The sequence below is a fragment of the Papio anubis genome, chromosome 1, assembly GCF_008728515.1.
Source record: "Papio anubis isolate 15944 chromosome 1, Panubis1.0, whole genome shotgun sequence".
NCBI classification, from domain to species: Eukaryota; Metazoa; Chordata; class Mammalia; order Primates; family Cercopithecidae; genus Papio; species Papio anubis.
The window spans coordinates 146,370,204-146,383,123 of record NC_044976.1 but is presented as its reverse complement, the minus strand read 5'-3'; positions in this window follow the sequence as shown (position 1 = coordinate 146,383,123).

The following is a 12,920-nucleotide window of genomic DNA, read 5'->3' as shown; positions in this document are numbered from 1 at the left end:
TACATGTATAAATGTACCTTATTCTTTGTAATGACTGTATATAATTCTGTTGTGGGACTATATGTAATAATACATATAATTCTTATTTACCTCTTAGGAAATCAAGCATCTCTGAAGCACTAACATACACACAGTACACACACATACACACTCTCTCACAGATGAAATAGCCCCCATGTGCTTGTGACTACTGCCAGGAAACCTTATCATTATCTTCTCACTATTAAAATACTTGATTTGTGGATGTGTTCTGTTCAAATGCAGGGAGCCTCAGTCAGTAACTCAATAAGTGACTAATACTAGAGCCTGGTGTCTGGATGAATTGGAGAAAGAGGGCAGAAAAGGGAAATGGAGGGAACAAAACAGAATCCTTGGCCATTATAATTGTCTTCTGAGCAGTTGTTTACATTAGTGTTATGTCTTTTATATTTTCATCTCTAGAACACCAGGTGGCTCTTTCTACAATCATCTAAGTGCATCACTCAGTAGTTGGTGCCATCCCACAGGCTACTTTAAGGAAATTTTTCTTCTGCATCACAGTGAGCTGGTAATCCTAGTGAAAATGTGCTATCTTTAGATGTAAAGGAGATGCTACCTGTATACCTACAACACAGACTGAATGTCCATACTTCAGGGAGCAGTTGCGAAAGGTACTCAAGGAATAAACCCATTGCCTTGATCTCCAGGGTTCTGCTCTCTATGTAACTGAGCTGCTTTGCCTGAGCTCTTTAAATGAAGTCCAGCTCTGGCATCCTATACCCTTTATTTTAGCAAGTTGAGAAAATGGTGATGTCTTAAGTACAGAAGATAAATGAGCGGTCCAATGCCAGGGTGCTCAAAATTTGCCAGTCCTAAGAATCACCCAGAATGCTTTTTCACATTGGATCTCTGCCTTTCCCTCCAAACACTGGACTAGGGCCGAGGAATCTGCATTCAATAGATTCCTCAGGAAATAATAATGCAGGTGATTTGTAGACCACACTTTGAAAAACACTGAAGGGTCCTGTGCTCAAAGAGGAAGAACAGCAGTACCCTTCATTAAAAAGTTTTGTGTTGGCCAGGCGTGGTGGCTAAAGCCTGTAATCCCAGCACTTTGGGAGACCGAGACGGGAGGATCACGAGGTCAGGAGATCGAGACCATCCTGGCTAACACGGTGAAACCCCGTCTCTACTAAAAAATACAAAAAACTAGCCGGGCGAGGTGGCGGGCGCCTGTAGTCCCAGCTACTCGGGAGGCTGAGGCAGGAGAACAGCAGAAACCCGGGAGGCGGAGCTTGCAGTGAGCTGAAATCCGGCCACTGCACCCCAGCCTGGGCGACAGAGCAAGACTCCGTCTCAAAAAAAAAAAAAAAAAAAGGTTTGTGTTAATTTCTGATTCCCACCATGATGAATAACTAAAATTAAAATTACCCTTTTCATGTAGACACCTGAAAAATTGGACCAAATCTGTTATACAACATTAGTTTATACAACAGATAGTGCAGGACTAAGTTCCATGATAAAATAGAAGACAGTAACGTAAGTGCTATGATGACCCTAGTGTTCTGCCTGGAGGCAGTTTCTGGATGTAGTGCAAGGAGGGGGATCTCACACGGGAAATTATTATTATAGTTAACTATAATAATTATAACTTAAAATACATGTGTCGTGGCTGTGCTAAGAAATCAACAAGACTTTCATTTCATTCTAATTTGTTAAAACCTCCTCAGAAATAAAAATCATACTTGATGACTATATCTCAGTGTGGAATTCATATTTTCAAGTAAGGCATTTTCTTTCAAGCATAAGTGTTATAAACATATTTGAAACATCCTCTATTCCTACCATTCTTGAAAGCAGAAAAATAAAATACAAATCAATAGAAAAAGTATCAGTATTTCTATCATTTTATGAACATTAAATATACTGATATTATTAGCTAACTGGTCATTCAGTGTAAAGCAGACAGACATTGAGTGTGTAATCTGTGAACTATTCAAGTTTTTATCCCCTTCTTTCCTCGCTCTCTTACTTCCTTCCCTCCTTTCTTTTCTTTCTCTCTTTCTCTCTCTGGACCCCCTCCATTCCCATCCCTCCCTCTTACATGATCAAATAGATCAGGATATATAAAACATGTGAAGATAGCAGCAGACATCCATTAACATGTTGGTAGTCCTTACAAGGGCTTACTTGATAGACAAAGGACCTAAGATGAGTGTTTCTGTTTGTGTGTTCCCATTATTTAATGTGTCTTTCCATTATCAAAGCTGACTTTTTAAATTTACAATGAATGACTCTAGTGTCAAAAGGCGAGAACAGTATATTGTAGCATAAGAAAACCAGTTTAAAAATGTAGTGTAGTTTGTTTAAAAAAATCTTTCCTACATTTTAATTCTGAAATTAATCAAGACAAAAAGATACTGTTAGTGAACAAAGCTAACCTGGGCAACTTTTATGAAGTGATAAAAAAAAATGATAGGTATGAGTCAGATTAGCTAGAGTTACCAATGACATTTTTTTGAAAACCATATATTTAAATTAAGAGACTTATAAATATAGTTTATTATATTTGTATATTTAGTATGCAAAATGATTCTTATATAGTTATACATGTGTAGCAATCCTCTCATAGATACTTACAATGGAAAATAAAATCTTATGTTCATACAAAAACCTGTATGTGAATGTTTATAGTAGTTTTATTCACAGTCAGCAAAAACTGAAAACAACTAAAATGTCTTTAAGCACTGGCAGAAACATGAATGGATAAACAAACGGAGTTACATTCACACAATGAAATACTGTTCAGCAAATAAAATGAACAAATTGTTAATATGCCCAACAACGTGGTGAACCACAAATGCACGATGCTAAATAAAGTCAGATTCAAAAGGCTACATACCACATGACTCCATTTACATGACAAAAATATCGTCACAGAAACAGATCAGGGTTACCTCAGACTAGGAGTTCAGAGAGGTTGATTATATAGAGGCAAGAAGAAATTTGGTGGGAACAGGGAGGGCGGTGATAGAAGGACAGAATCGTTCTCTATCTAGATTGTGGTAGTGATTAAATGACTGTATGCTTTGTCAAACTTATAGAAATGTCACTAAAACTTAGTACATTTTACTTCATGTAAATTGTACTCAATAAACCTGATGAAAAAAACAAATAAGATGAAAAAGTAAAACCAAGTTTATTTCCTATATTAATTATTTATCATTTTCAAAATTAAATTTCAATTATAAAACAAATATTCCTTTATTTAGAAATTCTTTTCCTAGAGGTGTTAGAAGAAATTTACAACACACATACTGTAATTGACACTTTTTTCATTTTATTCCAAGAATCTAGTTAAATAAACCATACCCAAAGTTTTATACCAGTTGGAATAATCTAGAAATTCTAGGAATTTATTAGTCAAAACAAATAATATTCCTCTAGTATTTGTTTTATAATTGAAATTAAATAAAGGAATTTGAGTCTTCAACCAGACAAAGGTTGGTTCCTCTCCATGTTTTGGCATAACCATCACCTCAGTGGGGCAAGAGTTCTGTCAGTTCTCTGGACCCACACACAACTGGTAGAGACTCACTCCTATGAGGAGCTCCCCAAAGACAGAATTTAGTGAAAAGGAAAAAAGAGGAACATACTTCAGAACTGCAAGTTGCTGATGTTTTCACCACAACAAGCATTTTCTGAATTAATTATCCTAGCCACAATTGTATGCCTTCAGGAAAAATATTATCACAGTCATTTGATACAATCACTTTGATTTCCAGTTTGATCTTCCAATCTCAATTGCTAAAAAACATGAAAGTAATTACATTTACTAGTATGATGGGATTCATCTGTTAAGTCATAGGGGCCCAGTATAAGACCCATTTAAGGCTCGCAATTTTGCAGTATTGGATGGCTTTGGTGTTTAAACATGGCAGAGCCATAGTATCTCCCTACTGTTTCTTTAGCATCTTATTACTTTTATTGGATAGTCCAAATTGGTTGCACTGAGAAAAGATGAAGGGCTTTGACATCTTGAATGTTGTAAATTTCTTCTAACACCTCTAGGAAAAGAATTTCTAGCCGGCTGGGCGCGGTGGCTCAAGCCTGTAAACCCAGCACTTTGGGAGACCGAGACGGGCGGATCACAAGGTCAGGAGATCGAGACCATCCTGGCTAACACAGTGAAACCCCGTCTCTACTAAAAAAATACAAAAAACTAGCCGGGCGAGGTGGCGGGCACCTGTAGTCCCAGCTACTTGGGAGGCTGAGGCAGGAGAATGGCGTAAACCCGGAAGGCGGAGCTTGCAGTGACCTGAGATTGGGCTACTGCACTCTAGCCTGGGAGACAGAGCGAGACTCCGTCTCAACAACAACAACAACAACAACAACAAAAAGAATTTCTAAATAAAGGAATTTGTGTCTTAAGAAAAATACACAAAGCCATGATTTTAAAAATATTTTTCATTCAGTAGGTATATTTGCCTCATTAGCACATTGAAATTGTGATGCATGACCAAGCATTAGTTGTTTTTCTTCAATAAGACTGTGCTAATGAAGGAAGAAGAATCACTAAAATCAGATGCCTTTTATACATTACACCAAAGCCAACCTCATAAGTGAATTGAACTAAATGTCACTTAAATATTCAACAATACTTACAGACTGATGGGCATATGGCAGCAAGAAAATGCCACCTGGCTCATAGAAGGCACCCAGAGGATAAATGGTTATTATTAATTGATCAGGTAGAAACTAGGGCAATAGCCACTAATATTACTACAGTAGTAAGTAGTAATATTAATATTAATAGATATTAATGGCTTAGGCTGAAAATATTCACAGTGCTGCATGAGTAGCTAAATGGATGTCTAAAAATATAAAATATTTTCCTTCAACCATGTTCAATAACAGACTTCATTAAAAATGGTTTACCTGAGATCCTTTTAACTCTCAGGTTTGGAGCCTAGAGTTCATGGCTTTGCATGTTGATTTACAGTGAGACATAGAAAAATCAGAGTTTTACTAACATAAACAGCTCTTATGAACTGTAAGATATATGTCTAGAATCTTAGTACTATATTTTCCCAGTCTCATAATGTGTGAGGTAATAAGTGAGGTCAGTTTTTATTCACTGTTTCAACTTACTGAAGGAGAATTTTTTTATGATGACAATGAAAAAATAAAAACAAAAGAAAACTTTTGCATTTCACATACCTCATTTTTTATAATCATTCAGGAAAAAAAAATTCTACAGAAAATTCAAGATGCTTGTTACAATGCCACAAAGTTAAAATGGCAAAAGTTATCACAAAGAACTAGTAGATTGACTGAAAAGGCAGTCAAGACTTTTTAAAGATGTAGCTAGTTTAGTAATGCATTAGTTAAGAAATTTTGGTAATTCAGAATATACCGACTGGGCCTTTTTCTTATTCAGCTACTTCATAAATGTAGCTAATGATGGTACATCTAACATTCAACAAAAAGAGAGCTAGCAAAGATAACAGTGGGGTAATCTGGAAGGGCAATAAAGTATTTGATGGGTGATCTGTGTAAGAGCTTGTATGATTTATACTGTGGAAACATTAAAATGAAACAAGCTTTCCCAAACTCTATTTAAGGTCATGTTTTCAGAGTCAGACTTCTGTCATCCTAGGACTTTCCATCAAGTTCTAGTAGCTTATTCAAAATATAACACAGAAGCCTGAGGAATAAAACTTTTCCACTATGAAATGATTGGAATACCCACATCTTGTTGAGTAAGATATATTTTCTTGTGGTCTTGGCAACCTTCAACCACAATCAAAGCAAAGAATGCTCCCTTAGGAGTCCATTTGAATGCAACAGTATTCTCCTCTGGATAGCAAGAGGAGACACCACAATGTGGTATCTAAAATGATGAACAAAGGAGAAATGTATTCTTGTGAACTTGGTTTAGGACAGTGCTCCAGTTTAAGTTCTGGATGCAGAAGCACTGAAAATAAAATATAAATATTGCACAGAGCTGGAGGCTTGGGCAGTTGGAAAGGAGATTGGCAGTACTCTGCAAGACAGAGAATAATAAAGAATGCCAATAATGAAGTCTGGATAAGTCTCACTATAACAGTAACTGATGGGTAAGATTCAGTAGATGGCATTTATTCTGAGTCAAAACTAATTTTTGATTCTATTTAGCATATAATAAAAGACATTATCATATAATAAAAAAGAAAGACATAGACTCTGTAAGCAGAAGACTTGGGTTCAAATTCAGGGTCGGCTACCTATTAGCTATGACAAAAACTGCTGGGTATTCACCAAAACCTATCTTCTCTTTTTCCTGGGTACACAGCTGGGCTCCATTTCCCAGTTTCCATTACAGTTGCTCATAGCTACAGGTGACTGAATGACAGCAGAAGTGATATGAATGTGACTGGCAAAATGAAGATGCTGAAGCATTAGCTCAGAGGAGCAATTAGACATTTGCCACATGATCGATTTATTGTAGGGCAAGAGCTATGCATATATTCAAAAACTTAAAATGGAACAACTCTCCAAGCTCTCCTGAACTCTATATTTTTAATTCAAGAACAAATTGAGTACATGCTGCTAGTTCCCCTTCCCACCACTAATTACCACAAAGGAGAGAAAAAATATTTTTATAATGTACAAATATGTAACATTCCAGAGAAAGTGAAAAGGATTTGTACCTTTCTTTCCTCATTGAATGCACTTCATCTTCACTGATACATTGAGTAGAATTAAAGAAGACTACACTTCTCAAATTCTCATAGATGATGAAGGCTGAAGGAATGGACTGGTTTAATCACTTTCTGGGTCATTAATTTGGGCATTTAGAAATAGCCCAGCAGTTTTACTCTTCATCATCATATCCACACATGGGCAAAGGAACAGGCCACAGAGGTATCTCCCTCAAGTAGGAACTAAGATTGCGGGTAGAGTTCAGAAAGGCAGAATGGTCTCCTCGGTATCTGGTGGCACCGCCAAGGTCAGGTCAGAAGATCACAGTGCTGAAAGTTTCTCACTGAGGCCACAATAGTTAAATGTCAATAATACAACTATAATAAAATAGTCTAAACAAATTATTACAAACCAAGTCACCACTGTATACTTCAGAAAAACTAAAAATGAACTTCATTAATTGGTAAAAGGTCTCTACAAAATATCAAAAGTAAACATTACAATGTTTGATGAAAATCAGAAACAAGCCAGGTGCTATGACTCATGCCTTTAATTCCAGCACTTTGGGAGTCCGAGGTGGGCAGATGACTTGAGCTCAGGAGTTTGAGACCAGCCTGGGCAACATGGCAAAACCCTGCCTCTACAAAAAATAGAAAAGAAATTAAGTCGGGCATGGTGGCTTCCATCTGTGGTCCCAGATACTTGGGAAACTGAGGCGGGAGGATGGCTTGACTCCAGGAAACGAAGGGTGCAGGGAGCTGAGATCCCGCCATTGCGCTCCAGCCTGGGCAACAGAGCAAGACTCTATCTCAAAAAAAAAAAAAAAGTCAGAAACAAGGGAAAAATCTTTTTGTTTGCTATCACTTCTTAATTAAAACACTGTAATGGAGTGCCAAGACAATAAATAAAAGTATTTTTAAAACCTTCTGAAGTAGTTATAAATTAACTAAAAGTATTGAGGCTTTTATGGAAAAAAAACATAAAATTATCCATAATAATAGAAATGATATTCTGAATAACTGAAGAAATTTATTATTATAATTCTCCAAAAACTAATCCTAAATTTAGTATCATTCAAATCCAAATTCCAACAGGATTTCTGAAGATGTTTGACAGGCTTATTCAAAAATTCATGTAGGAGGTCTTCACCATAATAATATAAAAGACATTTTTAAAAAGAAGAACAAAGACAAAGGATTATCAAAATATATCTAAACATAGTTACAACATAAGAAATCAAAATTGGCTAGTATTAAAACAAGAATAGAATAAGATATCAATAAATCAGAATACAGACTTCAGAAACAGACTAATATATAGCTCAAACTACTGAGGAGATGATATGGTATTCAAAAAATGGGGTTGGGGTAATTGAATGTTAACTTTAATGATAAAAAGCGAAGTCCCTACCTCACAGAAATCATAAAAACAAGTTTTAAATTGAAGATACAAATATAAAGCGATGTTTAAGGTAATTATGAAAAATATATCTATAAATGGAAATATATCAATATATGGAATAAATAATGTCAGCTTCAGTAAGATATAAAAAACAAAATATTAAAAGAATCATATGTTTACATAAAAATTATAACCTTATTTATGCTAAAAGATGCCATTAATAAATTATTAAATCCAACAATAAGAAGGAGAAATATATTTGAAATGTATATAATAAGCAAAAAGTTAGTATACAGCATGTAAAAATAACTCCTACACATTAATATTTTAAAGACCCACAAAAATGGGACAGAATGTAAATAGACAATTCCAAGAGAGAAGACCTAAATCACCAGTAAGCATGAGAAGATATGCAGCCTCATTGGTCAGGAAAAAAATGAAAATTACAATGAGGATAAGATACCATTTTTAAACACAATTTGATTAGCAAAATGTAAAAAAGTATTATAATATCCAGTGTTGTTGAGCCTAAGGAAGACAAGAAACTCCCCAAAATTGCTAGTGGCAGATTGGTGTAGCTACTTCAGAGAGACATTTTGTGGAATTTGTTAAATTATTTAAAACATGTATCCTAGGCCTCATCACTTCCGGTCTTAGAGATTTTTCTCTAAAAGACTACTCAGACAAGTCTGCAAAGAGGCATATGTAAAGTATTGCAGCATGAATTAACAGTGCTTGTTTTTAAAAAGTAAGAAAAACATCAACAGAGAAATGGGAATTAATAGTATATTCATTCTAAGAACTTCCAATATATTGTGAGAAAAAAGTTGCTTGAATATAACAATGTACAGCATCTCATTTATACTTTCAAAAATCAATTCTATGTACCATTTTTGAATAGAAATATATACACAAATATGTAAAAAGTCCTACTAGCATACAAGTTGCTCATTGATAATAATGGTTACTTGAGGGATGGGACTGGAAATTAAATGTGGTGGTAATCAAGTAAGACTTGATTTTATATTATTTGCATATTTTACAGTGAGAATTCATTCATATATTTATTTTTAATTGTGTAGTAAAAATAAAATTGAAAAACATTTTGACATGTTTAGACTCAGCTGGAATGGGATTAAGAAGATATCTATATCCAGCAGCTTAGCTAGTATGGAAGACAGAATAATGGTCCCTCAAAGATGTCTATGTCCTAATCCTTAGAACATGTAAATATGTTAATTTACAGGGCAAAAAGGACTTTGCAGATGTATAAAATTAAGCATCTTGAGTTGAGCAGAATTATCTGAGTGAGTCAAATGTAATCATAAGGGGTTCATATATGAGGGAAGCAGTAATGTCAGAAAAGGCAATATGACAATGGAAGCAGTGAGAGAGATTGGAAGAGGTAACACTGCTGGCTTTCAAGATAGGGAGTTCTTTGGATTATGTGAGTCTAGGAGTCTCTTTGTAAGTCTCTAAGGACACTTTATGAATCTAGGTGCTCCTATATTGGGTGCATATATATTTAGGATAGTTAGCATTAGTTACTGGGTACCAAACAGAGATATAGACCAATGGAACAGAACAGAGTCCTCAGAAATAACTGCGCATCTACAGCCATCTGATCTTTGACAAACCTGAGGGAAACAAGAAATGGGGAAAGGATTCCTATTTAATAAATAGTGCTGGGAAAATTGGCTAGCCATAAGTAGAAAGCTGAAACTGGATACCTTTCCTTACTCCTTGCTCGAAAATTAATTCAAGATGGATTAGAGACTTAAATGTTAGACCTAATACCATAAAAATCCTAGAGGAAAACCTAGGTAGGCATGGGCAAGGAACTTCATGTCTAAAACACCATGCCCGGCAGCAAAAGAGCCAAAATTGACAAATGGGATCTCGGTAAACTAAGGCTTCTGCACAGCAAAAGCTACCATCAAGTGAACAGGCAACCACAAGAATGGGAGAAAATTTTTGCAATCTACTCATCTGACAAAGGGCTAATATCCAGAACCTACAAAAGAACTCAAACAAATTTACGGAAAAACAACAACCCCCATCAAAAAGTGGGCCAAAAGGATATGAATAGACATTTCTCAAAGAAGACATTCAATACAGCCAACAAACACATGAAAAATGCTCATCATCACTTATTGCATCGGAAGTAAAATCAAAGCCACAATGAGATACCATCACACCAGTTAGAATGGCGATCATTAAAAGACCAGGAAACAACAGGTGCTGGAGAGGGATGTGGAGAAATAGAACATACACACTGTTGGTGGGATTTGTAAGCAAGTTCAACCATTATGGGAAAAGCAGTATGGCGATTCCTCGGATCTAGAACTGGAATGTACATGTGACCATCCCATTACTGGGTATATATCCAAGGATTATAAGTATGCTGCTCTAGGAACACATGCACTTGCATTATGTTTTATTGCAGCACTATTCTGGCTGTAAAGACTTGGAATCAGCAAATGTCCATCCAGTAGATTGGATTAAGAAATGGCACATATACACCATGGAATACTATGCAGCCATAAAGGTGAGTTTGTGTCCTTTGTAGGGACATGGATGCAGCTGGAATCCATCATTCTTAACAAACTATCACAAGAACAAGCCAAACACGCATGTTCTCCTCATGGGGTGGGGAACTGAACAATGAGATCACTTGGACTCGGGAAGGGGAACATCACGGAAGGGCCTATCATGGGAGGGGGAGGGAGGGGTTACACGTGGGAGTTATACCTGATGTAAATGACGAGTTGATGGGTGCAGCATAACAAGGCACAAGTATCTATATGTAACAAACCACCGTTATGCACATGTGCCTACAACTTACAGTATAATAATAATAAATAAATTAAAAAAAAAAAAAAAAAGAGTCAAGGAATGCAGGCACCCTCTGGAAGCTGGAAAAGACAAGGAGCCAGATTCTCCCCTAGCATCTCCAGGAAGGATTCAGCCCTGATAGCCATATCCAACTTTTGACCTTCAGCATTTTAACAATACATTTGTTTCCGTTTTGAGCCTCTAAATTTGTGCTAATTCTTGCAACAGTAATAGGAAACCAATACAACTAGTTAAGATAATTTATCAGTCAGTAAATATGCAGACATCCACAAATAAAAGAGAATCTACTTTAATTTTTTAAATAGCTTCCATTCTATCTCATAAACAAAGGTATTAATTTCAGGATACATGCAAAACTTTCTACACAAAGACAGTACATTGAAATATGGAATAAGAGTAAATCCAGATTATTAACATCAGCAACAATTTTCATCAAAGATAGTGGCCTATAACATTTTTCTTCCTGCCAGGTAAGTTCCCAGTGGCGTTATCTTGCTTCTGGTCAAGTTGTAGAGATACTTTTTAGTATTAGCTATAAATAAACTCTCCTTTATTCTAAGATATTCTATCTTACTTGCCAGCCTGTTCATCTTTTTATCAGATATTGCTCTGAACTGAGATTTAGAACAAACATTTAAAACTTTTTCGGCAAAATTCTTTCATGGAAAGGTATTTCAGCTCCCTGGACAGGTTACAGATATACAAGGTTACAGAGGACAGCTGTTTCTCAGGAGAAAAAAAGTCCTCAGCACACATTGAAGGTCACCCTCAGCAATTTTGTCTTCTTAATTAGCAACAGAAAAAATACATATATAAATTTTTAAAATATTAAAGTATCTTTAAATACGTGTTTGATTTTAGCTTCTGTTAAAATCAGATTGAGCAACTAAATTCACTACTTGTGTTTTTACTGACAATATTTTTCCATATTAGTGTCTCCTACTAGTAATTTATTTTCCATCATGAAAAAGCACTTAAAATACCAATGACCTACTTCAGAGCAAGTTCATGGATGAAAGTCCCTGATTGGCTACTAATGGATCAGGTTCATAACCTAACTTTTATTTATTTATTTTTAAGCACTATCTTCAAATCTTAGTTTCAAAAAGACTGTTTTTTTATAGAATACTTAGAAAAGTCTGGAGTGAGGGATGCTATTTTTGTGAGAAAAGTAGGATGGGGAAAGGAGAGGTTTAAGGTAAACTTTTCCATCAATAGGATCAATCTATTATCATGAAATTAAACATAAGACAAATTGCCTTCTTTCCCACTTCTATTAATGTAATCTTCTCGGTGTATAGTGACTTCTAGTTTTTGAGGAAACTGCTCTTCTGACAGTGTCTCAGGCAGAAATTGCACAAAGCACAGAGACAAAGTGAGGAGGTTATGAGAACCATAAAAGACAGAGTAGCGGTCTGTATAGACCAAGACTTATAAAAGGAGCATGATTTTTAATTAAAACAAGTCATTCTCTTTTATATTTCCAGGTCAATTCTATTTAACTATTTTGGTGAGTTGTTCTTTCACAGTAGACAGGTTTTGTTCTCTCTCAGTAATAGCATAAACAGAAATGCATAGAGGTCAGGAAGAGAAAAATTGGAATCAAGAGCACCAGATTGTAAATTCTAGCTCTGCCAGGTCCCAGACGTTAACCATGGACAAGTTTCATCCATTCTTTGAGCCTTGGCTCCTCATCTGTTAGATGTGAATGGGAGTTCACATTTGAATTCCTTCATGTGGCTGTCACGAGTATTACGTGAGATATAAGGCTCTTCCCACCATGTCTGGCATATGCTGAGGACTCATTAGGAAACAATCGTTACTGTGCAGTTTGCAGTTTTTAAATCACTGTGATAATCAGGAAAGCTTGCTGTAGCTAATAAAATTCTTTCACTCAATTTCAGCCCATTTATTCTTGCTTAAATCTCTGTAATCCTAGCCTAAATACATACCATGACACCCACCTAAGTAGGAAAAAGTAGTTTAATCCATAAGGCCAG